The 12,014-nt window shown below is 42.6% G+C and overlaps 1 protein-coding gene across 2 annotated transcripts in view; it reads right to left on the bottom strand.

The window, feature by feature from the left end:
* Nucleotides 1-10,733, bottom strand: part of LOC138569772 (integrin beta-1) — a 420,457-nt gene extending 409,724 nt beyond the window's left edge. Inside the window, exon 1 of one of the 2 annotated variants that reach the window (XM_069648057.1) lies at nt 10,453-10,733. The gene's annotated coding sequence lies outside the window, so the exon portion shown is untranslated. The remainder of the gene's footprint in view (nt 1-10,452) is intronic. The other variant, XM_069648056.1, reaches the window with a different exon arrangement.
* Nucleotides 10,734-12,014: the final 1,281 nt, after the last annotated feature.

Below are 12,014 nucleotides of genomic sequence, written 5' to 3'. Positions count from 1 at the left end.
AACTCCCAGTAAAAGTAAACAAGCATCTCATAGTTATAGAACAGTGATGTGCCCGATGACTTCATACATTCCAGCAGGGGCCGATATGCAGACATACAAAGCAAAACCACAAGATACTCTTATAACATACAAATCTAAACCAGCTAACACTAACAGTTTATTTTTTTACTTCCATTGTGTTTTTACCACGGGCTACGTTCACAGCTGCAGTAAGGCACTTATGGGCGCCCATTTCATCAAAATGACCCCGGTCTTTTGCCATTTCTTGCTGGACAGGTCTTTCTTGAGATTTACTCTGCGCACCAAACCGCGTTTGGTCCCTTTGTTCAGTTTATCTTTGGCGGGATTCACTGGTGAAGCCCACCTCTGGCTCCAGTATGTCTGGCAGTGGCAGAAGTGAGGGAGGTGCCCGAAACTCCCTGTGCTTAATCCCCTTGGTTAAAGGAATGCGCTCAAAAGGTGATTGGCTAGCTGGCTGGCAAGGACAGCCACCCTGATGTGTGATTGACAGCTAGGCAGGAATGAATGGGAGAATCCTGCATAAAAGGCAAAGCTTTTTAGCTTGGAAGGCAGAGTCGACGACTGGACGAAGGAATCCGAAGAACATGGAAGAGACGCCTGCTGCAACTCCTGGACCGTTGGTTTGCCCGGTGAAACCCTCATGCTGTTCTGAAACTCCGAATTCACCTCGACCAGAGAAGCCCTGCGAGGACGACTTCTCTCTTTCTTGGCCACGATATCAATGACCAATCAACTCCAAAGTAAGCCCGTCTGGACAGCCTCTTGGAGCTGGCTGTACTTCCATTGCTGGAACCGAAGTGCCAGGGACAGGAACACCAGATTGTGTGCATTGCTTTTAAGTCAGACCCGAGCGCTAGGAAGATCCTCCAGGCATCCCTGATGCAGGACGGACCAAGCCTGAGCCACAACAGAGTGCTTGACCCCAGATGCGAGGAAAGTCTGAAGGGGTGTCCAAGAACCGCAATGTTGCTATTTGCTGTCAGACGCAAGGAGCTGAAACACCAAAGGACCAAAGTTTGCCCATTGCTGCCGCGGACCTTCCCATTGCAGAGCAGGAGTCCCCAGACATCCTCTCTCTTGTCCCCACGACTGAGGCTCAGGAACAACAGGAACTGGAAAGCTGTACAGGAACAGAAGCAAGCTGGAACCATTTCTTCTAAACAGAGGTACTGTAAAGTCTAAGAGAACATACCTCTTATTGTGTAGCCTTACTTGCTCAGAGTGTGTTTTGAAGTGTATTATGAAATAAATTAATTGTTTTATCAAAAAACCTTGAGTGTACGCGTTTATTTGAACAACTGCTACTGTGAAACTCACAACATTACTGCTTACATTGACCCCTCTTGAGATAAGCCTGGCTGCTCAGCCACACTACCAACCTGTGTAGTGCAAACTTATACAAAAGGCTGGGTCCCTATTGCCAGGGGGTCAAGGTTATTGTAGTCCGCCCAAAGGGTACTGCATACAATCATGCCTAACAGTCAATGTGACCCACTTGCTAAAGTAGCGTGCACCATTGGTCTTAACTTACACCAGCACATTTTCGCTAGAACTCCAAAAAAAAAAATATTAAAAATTTAAAAAATATATTTTTAAAAATGGGAAGGAAGCCGCAATAAACTGGTACTAGGCAGGGAAAGGAAACGGAAGATCGCCACACTGATGAGCAACAGTTTGGGGAAGCGAGAAGGCAGGCATGGAGAATCACGTTTCCTTTATCAAACGTGGCTATTTGAATTGCATGCTGGGAACAGCAGGAGTAATGGAATTTGATCAGTGTGACAGGTTATATTTACATGGCCGAAACATGTCTGGGGTTGCTTGTCTTTGCATGCAGAGGGGACCCGGCCTAGCAGTTCGGACTAGGCTACCATTGGTGGCAATACCCAACTGGTATGGCTGGACCCTTTTTGCAATGGCGCAGACAGGCTAAAAAAACAGTGGTGTGGAAGGTTGCCCAGAGCAATGCCAGTGATTCTGAATCATTCAAAACCTTCCACCCATCACTTTTGTGGTTCCAATGGTAGATGTGGACTTCAGAGTAGAAATCGAAGAGTGGGGAAATGGGTGGTCAGTCCTTGTCCAAGGACCAGGAGAGAATATGGTATACTTATAACAAAGGAGCCACATTAAAAGAATAGGCGCGAAAAGCTTTATAGAAGTTTATATATACAGAGAACAAAAATTACATAAGAGCTTCCCAGGACTTCAAATGGCAACAGTCATCTACGGCATTCTTATAAGTGGGGCTACTGAACGGATCAATACACTTCCCAACATTCTGCTACAACTGTTTAAACTATTCGCATTGAGTCTATATCACTAGCAACTTCTTAAAAAGCATGTGAAATTAGAAGCTAGATTTTTGCATAGAACTCATTGTATTTCTCCAAGAAGTTCACTAAGTTTGTTTATATGCCCGGTCGGTGCTGCCCAAAGGGGTTAACCACGGAAACGCGGATCTTGTGCCCCAAGAAAGGGGATTCGGGGGTAGGGAGGGTGAATGCAGCAGAGAATTATGGTTCTTTAACAGAAGTTGATACGGGCATGTGCCCCAATGTTATTACTTGCAAGAGCGTTTTGTTGTTTCCAAAAAATAAAAATTGAATTTAAAAAAAATAAATTCGAAGTTAGCAAAATCGAATCTCTTATTACGGACACTGGCATCTTCCGTTAATACACCACATGGAATAATGTAGCTAAATCGAAAGCCGATTTCGTGCACGTCATTCTTGGGAGCAGCACAAACCTCACGACAAAAGAATGCTACTTGCTGCCGTCCTTGCAAAGATGTTCCATTTAAAGCCCTGGCGTCGAAGCAAAGGGCACAAGTTACAGCAACCATTAGACAGCATGTACCGACTCCTCCGTTCAGAGCCGACTCTTAAAAAGGTATCTCATCTTTATTGGTCGCACTCTAACGCCAGAAAATATCTACATTAGAACCCGACATTAATTTCTAAAATGATACAACGGCAGATGTGTACAAGTTTGATTTTTATTCATGGCATTTTTGGATTATGGATTTGTATTTATGGCATACTTCCAAACGTACGGCTTACAGTCATTACCCAATAAGGAGAAGAAACCTAAAAGAGATGTTACACCCAAATGTGTAGCATCTAGCGAGAAGGGGTGTCCAACAAATGAACCAGCAGAACACAACACAACCTGAAAATGACTGCTGTTGAGGCGAGACAGGATGCAGTCAAAATGTAAATACAACTACCACCCAGGCATTTTGCAAATTAACTCAAAAGCTTAACCTTGCGTGATGAAAAAGGTCCTCACTAGGATCAGATTTTAAAGGACCCCCCTACTAAAGGGACACTACTACCTACTGACAGTAAATAGAACTACTTACAATCATCTACTTGAACAGAGTACTTAGCCTCTCGCTCGTCAGTAATTGCATGTAGGTGCAAAACCAAAGAGGCTGGGGCGGGGGGAGCGTGTGTCGTTCAAAGCATGCACAATTACAAGTTGTGCAACCAGAAAACCAGGCTGCCAATGCTTGACCAATCCTGGACAAAATGCTTCACTTATATGGGTTATATTTCCTTTGGCTGCCACAATGGGGATCACTTACAAGGGATTTTGTTCATTAAACAAAAAGCTGTACTTATATAGTGTATCAACTCCAGTGTTTGCTCCAAAAGGTAACAAAAATATTAATCATTTACAGGGTGCAAAATGTGCATTCGCCAAAGAGGACTTGCCTGGTGCATTTTCCTTTACTCTACAGAGAGTCTGCCAGTGTAGTTTTTTTACTCACCCACCAGGCTATTGGCAGGGGCCATGGGTTCTCCATGTACTACTGAGGTTGTGAAGGAGATAGTGGGAGGCCAGTGGTCTTTGGCAAGGGGGATGCTTGCTAAGGCATGAGGCTTTCCCCCCGCCACACGGTTTCTTTAGCATTTGTACTCAGGTTCATCCAGGACACGTAGGTGCTACCCGTTGCCCTCACTCTTGCCACCTAAAAGACTTTATAGCTCTGAGGGTTTAAACTTGATAGAAGCTGTGCACAATAACCAGTTGCAAGTTTGTCAAACAATGTCAAGTAGCATTTTTGTTGTTGAAGTCTCAAACGTACACAGGATGTTGTTTAGGCCCACATTACTTTGCATTATGGGAACTGTATATTTCCATTCAAGCTATTACATATCTGTCAGGTTGATTTGTGTACTTTTAATTAGTCTTTATGAAAGACAGCCTTATTTTAGGACCATAAAACTATACATTATCACACATTTGTGTCTGCTAAGAGACAACATGTGGTAAAGCGTCTTAAGTGTAGACTGGGGTGATATTGTATCTTACAGAAAGTGTGTGAAATCGAAAAAAAGGAATGTCAGGAATAGGTTTCTTGTTATGGGGTTGGGGATGCAGGACATCAGGAACGGGTTGTGTGGGGCAAGGAGCAGGATGCCAAGTACAACCCTATCCATGAATTATTTGACCCCCTCCCCCAATCCCTTAGGACCACAATTCTTTCCAGCCGAACCTCCTCCAATTTCACCTACAAATGTACTTGTCCACATCCGGACTTGTGTCTGTCCAGGTCAAAGCATCCAGAAGGATCCCACAAACTGAAACCACAAGATAAAACACATGTGCCATCTAATGCGCTTGTTGCAAGGTATTGCGAGCTAGTATTCATTGATATTGTCATAACACACAAGAAACCATTCCACCCATAATTGACAGAGTACTACGTTGGTTTAAGAGTGAATAGATCATATTTAACGGTTGCTACACTGGACCAACATGGTCTTTTTCAAGGCAGAAATCCCAATTCACAACCTTAACTATGAAAATCAAATTGCTACACAAAGAAACCTTAAAAGAACATGAAAACCATTATCAAATACATGACATTAGCATGACGGGATTCATTATTGTCCGATTGTGTACCATGTAAATGAGAGGAGACAAAAAACAGGGGCGGGGAGGAGGGAAGAATTAGATAATTAAGTAAAAGACAATTTAAAGATGCTCCTCATTAAGTTAACAATTCATAAGTCAATTGCAGGACAGAAACCATCATTCATCATTACATTTTATAATCATCAAACTTGTAATTATGATAATCCATTTCACAATACATTCTTTAGAAAGTGCCCTCTAGCGTTTCTCTACCACGTTGGGCAGATGTTCTTATAATTACTTTGCATTTCAAAGTCACTGTGGTCAGTTCTCTGTTGCTATAATAGCATGTTCAATTATAAGCGCTCAATATTTGTGTTACGGTAGTCCTCATAACTCGAAAAAGCATATTGTTTGAAAGCAGGATGTGAGATACATCTATGAGACTATACCCGCTTAGTGTCGGAGACTCCTCTCCTTCATATTTCCCATCCCTAACCAGTGATCTTAGCGGCTACCAGTTTCCTCCAGCTCACAATTCACCCAAACTACTTAGTCAATAATCTTGGTACTAACCCTAATTTTAAATTGAGTCCCGCTTGAAATAGAGAGTCTGAATAACAGTAGACCTTGTAATCCATCAACTCTAGAAATGCTATATAAAGATGTTGAGAATGAATGTCAAATAAATTCAAAGTAGAGCTTGTCCACATAAAAAAATGCGGTGATTTATCCTCGTGCCCATGTTATTTCTTCTCAGTCAGTATTGTTCCCAAAATTGAGTTCTCCACAAAAATAGAGAAGGACTAAAAGCAGCCTATTCTGCTATAGATAATACAAACAATTTAATTCTAAGGACCAGATATCATTTTACACAATCTCTTATTAATCCCATAGCAGTTAGCCTTACCGCTGTATCATATGAGCCCCAAAATCCTTTAGTGTTCCTTTTGCTTAAGGAACCGGCCTTGGTCGGGCGCCATTTTAATTGTTATTTATGTAATGGTAAGGACGCCACACGCAACATAACATTAAGTGCGATTGTAAATAAACTGTAAATAAACTCTCATTGACCTGCCTCTCCGATCCAAGGTTCCAGGCATGTATTACCCTAGCTGAGCTGTGGGAATCTGGATGCTTCCATTATTAACACAGAACTATTCACTTGGGATATAATTGCTCCCTGGTTTGGTGAGACCTAATTTAGGTGCGGCAGGAATCTCTTATTGTAGTATAAACATAATTGCAGTTATATTAATAAAGATATAGCATTGCAAATGAGTTAGACCATTGTAAAAGCTCATTAGGGAATAATATTAACATTAAAGGGATCCTGCTTTCAGGCGATACAGCTATTGCAGTTGAGTTGCCCTTTTATTATCAGTATGTTGCAAAGAAGCCGTTGTGCAGTTGGTGAAATGTTCATGTTGTAACTGACATAGTGTATCAGCATTTCTCCAACATTCTGTTCTAGGGGAAGATCATTGAACATAATCGAACCTATGGGATAAAGAAAAAGTCATTTTGAGCTGGTGTCATTTGCCTCTGAGGTTCAGTAAATCCAAAAAGTTTAAGTGGGTAGCAACAAAAAGCTAATATCAACCAAATATGAATACAAATATATCAGTCCTGTTTTAAGAAACAGTTATAAAAATACATTATTTTCATGCTCTTTGTTGAGGCCCCGCATTGTACATCGAAGTCTGCAGATCATCTTGATTCCAGTTGTCTCAAACTGGTGTCATAGGTCACCACCTCTTTTATTACAATGAGCTTTTTGAAAACCGATTAATTGAATCTCTGCCTTTTTTCTCATCTGATGCTCTTCCTGCCAATGGCAGGAAGAGCATCAGATGGCAGGAAGAGCATCAGGATGGCAGGTTCAGATCTTGACTGTTGAGACTAGCGAGATGATCCCCGATACGGACACGCAATTCTCTAATGGTGCTACCAATGTACACTTATTTTGAACAAATAATCGCACACACTATGTATTTTGATCTTAAGTTAATAAAATCTTCCATTTCAAATGCCATCCCTCCACGACATGCAAATGGTGTGTATCATGATGATCTGCCACTTTGTGTGTGAACCTTAGACAGGCAATCACTGCCACTTCCCCTTCAGTCAGTTTAAGAAACGACTGACATTTATTTTTGGTGCCAGAGTGCACACAAACCTTGGTTTGCCCTCATGTAATTAGTAAGGTCAGCATCTAGTAAAAGGTGCCAATTCTTCTGTACCATTGCATACATCAGATTGCTGTCTTTGGAATATTTGGTGACAAAATTAACGTGCGTAGTTCTGGAATCTGAACTCTGTCAGTGGCTGTATTATATCCTCTCTCTGTGCAGATCGAGTCTTATCACATGCTTTCAGCACAACCCTGCGAGTACCCTCGTTCCTGAAACCTTTTGGCCAGCAAGTGTCCCTCCTGTTCATAAATGGTGTTAATACTACAACTCTCCCACCGGAATATTGGCAATCGTCGACTTTGTGTGACAACTAGTGGAATTCACTTCTGTGGGCTTCCTAAAAGTCCTAGTTTCGAATTTTCACTCGACTACATACATTTTAAGATCAAGGAAATCAATAGAATTAGTATTGATAGTGCATGTAAACTCTATGCCAAAGGTATTACTATTAAACTAATACATCTATCAAAGCAATCCTTAGTTCCACCCCATACTAGAAACACATCAATGTATCTCGTCCAAAGCTTAATCTCACTGTTGTATTCATTGTCATCATAGATATAATAATGTTAAAAATGTCCATAAACAGGTTATGGACATAACCGTATTTCACCCCATCGCTACACCTTTGTTTTGCGCATAACAGTCACTGAAAATAAAAGTAGGTGTGTGTCAATGTAAATTCCAATAAAGACTTAATCATGTCCACATGTTCCCTATTGGATGCTGAGAAATCTTGGCAAGTTAAATATATGGTTTAGAATTGCCAGTTGATGCTCAATCGAGGTGTATAGAGATTTTGCATCCAAGGTTGCCAATAAATACTGCAATTTCCATTAAAAATCTTGTAAAATTTGAGTCAAGTCCCTCAAGTAAGGGACAAATTGCTTAATGGCTTTATCTATATATTCTGAGAGGCCTTTGGTCACCCAACCTATGCCACTCATTATCGGGCGTAAATGGTTTCTTATGTGTTATGATAACAATATCAATGAATACTAGCTCGCAATATGTTGGAACAAGCGCATTAGATGATGGCACATTTTGTAGGCAAGGGTTAGCACAATTAGTGCCGGAATTTGCAGCTGTTTTTTTATACCCATCAAATTATTTCATAATAACAGAAGCTCCCTTAACCACCTGGTCTAGCACCACCCACTCTTGTAAACAAGATAAAACACTTTGGCCAGAAACTAGGGCTATGCATTCAGACCATGCCCTGCATCACCTTTTTAAGACTGCTTAAACCAAAATATACAAAAAGCTTCTTCCATTCAATTCCATATCACTGCTATCCTTGTAGCTACACCAAGGTTTAAAAATCCATGCATCGGATGCTGTATATTTGCAGAGGAGGCTACTTCACTTGTGAGGGGTAGCTACTCTTGCTTCAGAGAAAATAAAACCCTGAAACATATATTCCTATGGGTAGACTGCTTTGTGTTCCGCCACTAGCCTTTTTGCAAACGTTACATGCATTGGGAAACTCACTTTGAAGCGAAAAACTATTCCGCATGAGCATGTTGCAAAATATAAATGTAATTTATATTTGCACAAGGCATACGGGTGGCGCCGTTAGGCCTCGGGGGTATACAATAAAAGTAACTACCAACTTGTTTATTTAAAGTGCCAAGCACTGAAAATGAAATGCATTGCGGACTGCTGCAGAAAATACTCACATAACAAAGTTCTAAAAACGAAAAATTATACCAGTTATAAAGCACATTTTGGCTAGTTTAGTTCGTCGCGGCGGCACCAACTCAAAGCGCAAACTCAACTTGAGCTAGAAGGCTGCTTTTACAAGCCAAAACAAAAGACGACCGAGGAACACGGCCTGGAGGTTGAAGGAAAAGTAAAAAGCAGCATCGATGACTGGTTCAGACAGAGAGGGGCCTGCTAGGGCGCCAGCCGCGATGCACGTGAAGCCAGTCACTTAATGATTTGAAATACAGTTCACGGCTCCCCGGTGCTACTGTACCGACCAGACCCTTAGTGGAGGAAACAGCACCAACGTATGCGAGGCACGTCACCAAAGAAGATCGTGCATAAAGCAATAGGTTCTTCAATGTAATACTTTACGGTAAAATCTCTTCGTAGTCTATGCATTTACTTTGGTAATATTTGTTTTGAGTGTCATGCCAATAAAGTACCTTACATACTGTATTGTAATGGCCAGGGTACGTGGATATTGCGTCTGAATTTATAAGGTATGGGAATCACATCCTGTAGCGTCGCAATAATGCAACAGCTTGGATTTTAACCCTTCATTGGAAGACACAGGATAGACAAAGAAGACTGACACGGGACCCACAGCTCAGGAGATTTGGGATGAGAGGGTGGGGTGTGCAATACCATCCTCATTTCCCCCTCCGCACCATAAGCACCTCACTAACACCCGGCCAGTTGTAGTAGCGTGATGCATGCTAATGGACCGGGCAGCAGCAGTCTCCTCTGGAAATGTATTGCTGCGGCTCCGAGGCGAGCCGCCCCTTCCTCCCACAAGTTGTGGTGGAGGCAAGCGGCCAATGCAAGCTGTATACTATAACGTGCGCAACGGATGCAGCTTCCCGGGCAGGATAGAAGCAGCAGGAAGCGCAAAGAAACCACGCCCGCTGGCGCAGTGATCAACCTATTCCTGGCATAGACAACCATTGCTGGGATCGGGAACATTTCGGTGTACCCTTCACCTAATAAGATAACAGCGCTGAAGATTACTCGTCGTCTCGTGGTTGCAAAAATCCAACTCATTCCCAGGGTTAAACGGATCCTCAGCCCACACAGACCCTAAGCAAACTCCCAACTCAACTCTGTCAGGCGAGATATCCAAGATTACCCAGACAGCAGACACCACCCCCACAGAAGGAGCAAACAAACCACCGAATGATCCAGTGGTTACAGACACGGGAATCGCTCCCTGGGTTTAACCTATCAAGCCCGTGAAATCAACACCCCTCGTAGACACACTATGCTACAGATCGCACCAACACTCCGACTCCATACAAATCTCGTATCCGACACTTACCTGGTCTACGAGGGATGAATATGTCACAAACGACCTCCCACGTTTCAAGAATCAAACAACATATCGTGCAAACACAGCAATGCTACACGCTACCCCAAGTTAGCTCCCTGCTCACTTCTTCCCACCATTCTTTTACAGACCCAACGGGAGTTGACTGCGCGAACTATGTAACGCAGTGTTATCTCGCCGTCTGAGCGCGGCTGTGGGGTTTATTTTTTCCATAACTTATGATCACGGAATTCCACCCTACTCTTCAGAACAACGCGGCATTCATTCTTTCACCACCCTTCGGTGGGAAGCAACAAAGAGCGAAATACTTGCCCGGGACCCATCAACAAGCCTGCTCACCTTTGCAGTTAGCAAGCAGGGCGTGGAGCCTTCGCCACTTTCAATCCCGGGACCCCGGTCCTGCCGAGGTGCGAGAAAAAGCCGCCGAGTCCCGGAACGGCTCCGCTGGCTAGAGGGCGATGACACTCCCCACAGCTGCTATTCCCCTCTGCACAGACTCTCCCGGCCCTAGGCCCGCCCCAGCCGCAGGAAACACATTCCTTGCACGTGACGTCAGTGCGTGGGCAGCGAGCGAGCCGAAAGTTGACGCTGCAGGCTACCCTGAGTGGGCCGCTAAAAACTGAGGACACAGAAGAACGTCGTCTATCTTTCTTCGGTAGGCTAAACGGCAATTCTAAAAATGCGAGTTTTATATTAATTTGAAAAAAGCTAAATACATAGTTCTAAGATTACTATTCAATATGAAATACATAGAAAAGATATTTTTTGGGGAAAAGGGTCAAATATTTCGAAACTAGATTTGAAATATCAACATTTCTAAGTCCCAAAAGAGCACATGGGTTTAAGAGATGCAATTATCAACATATATTATTTCACTCAATGTTATGGTCAGTGAATTGGTAAATGTAGTATTTTGAACATGGCCGCCGCTTTATGTGTCATATTCATGTTTTGGGTTTTAGTCCTTCTTCTAGTTTTACAATACGCATGCATAGTACCAGTCTAAACCTTTTGGCAGCAACAGTACATGTACTTGGCACACTGGAGATTGACGTTTCCACGTGATCCTTTGTACTTGATGCTACTTGTTCCTTCAGTTAGTGTAGAACCGGAAGAGGCTGTTAATATTTCTAGGTTACTGATTAATTCTGTGAATAAGTAACACTGACTCAGGCAGGATGTGCTGGGGTCATAGGATATTGGTTCGTCTCATACTTATATGAATCATGCACGGCTTTCCCGTGTATACAATTGCACACGCTTTAAGGGGACACTCATAATTGATCTTTTCTCTCGCCATACCTATTGGTGTACCTCTCAAAGTTTTGAGTCCCAAGGGTGGGCGAAACAAACATGATTGCAGTTATATTAATAAAGATATAGCATTGCAAATGAGTTAGACCATTGTAAAAGCTCATTAGGGAATAATATTAACATTGTTCTTCTGGGGTCAGCCAGGGCTTTAAGTGGGGTAAGACATTGAGGGGTCGGCCAATTGAGGGGTGGGCCCTCGTTTGCAGTGTTGCCAACTCCTCAGTCCGGAAAGTAGCTAAAGGCTGTCCTAAAAGTAGCTAAAAGTCGCTAAATGACATCATTGCCTAATTTGAACAGTTCCCTTTGCAAGCTGTGCAATGGACGTAGGAGAGAGGACCAATGATGTGGGCCTACAATTCCCAGCATGCAGTAGGAAACTTGGCTGCTATATGGAGTCACTGGCAACCCTACGTGGACCTATCAGTAATTCACATAGAAGGTATCAATTCTAAATGCATTTTTCTGACAATGATAATGATTTGTTTAAACCTCAAAATGTGTAAATGAATTGATGATAAAATAGCTGCTGCTGCTACCATCAGCTTGAAACACATACACTACATACATGAATGTATATCTCTACAGTT

This window comes from Ambystoma mexicanum, chromosome 2q (genome assembly GCF_040938575.1).
Source record: "Ambystoma mexicanum isolate Mex_15411 chromosome 2q, UKY_AmexF1_1, whole genome shotgun sequence".
Lineage (NCBI taxonomy): Eukaryota > Metazoa > Chordata > Amphibia > Caudata > Ambystomatidae > Ambystoma > Ambystoma mexicanum.
Note: the sequence above shows the minus strand (reverse complement) of the source record. Positions and strands in the feature narration are given on the sequence as shown.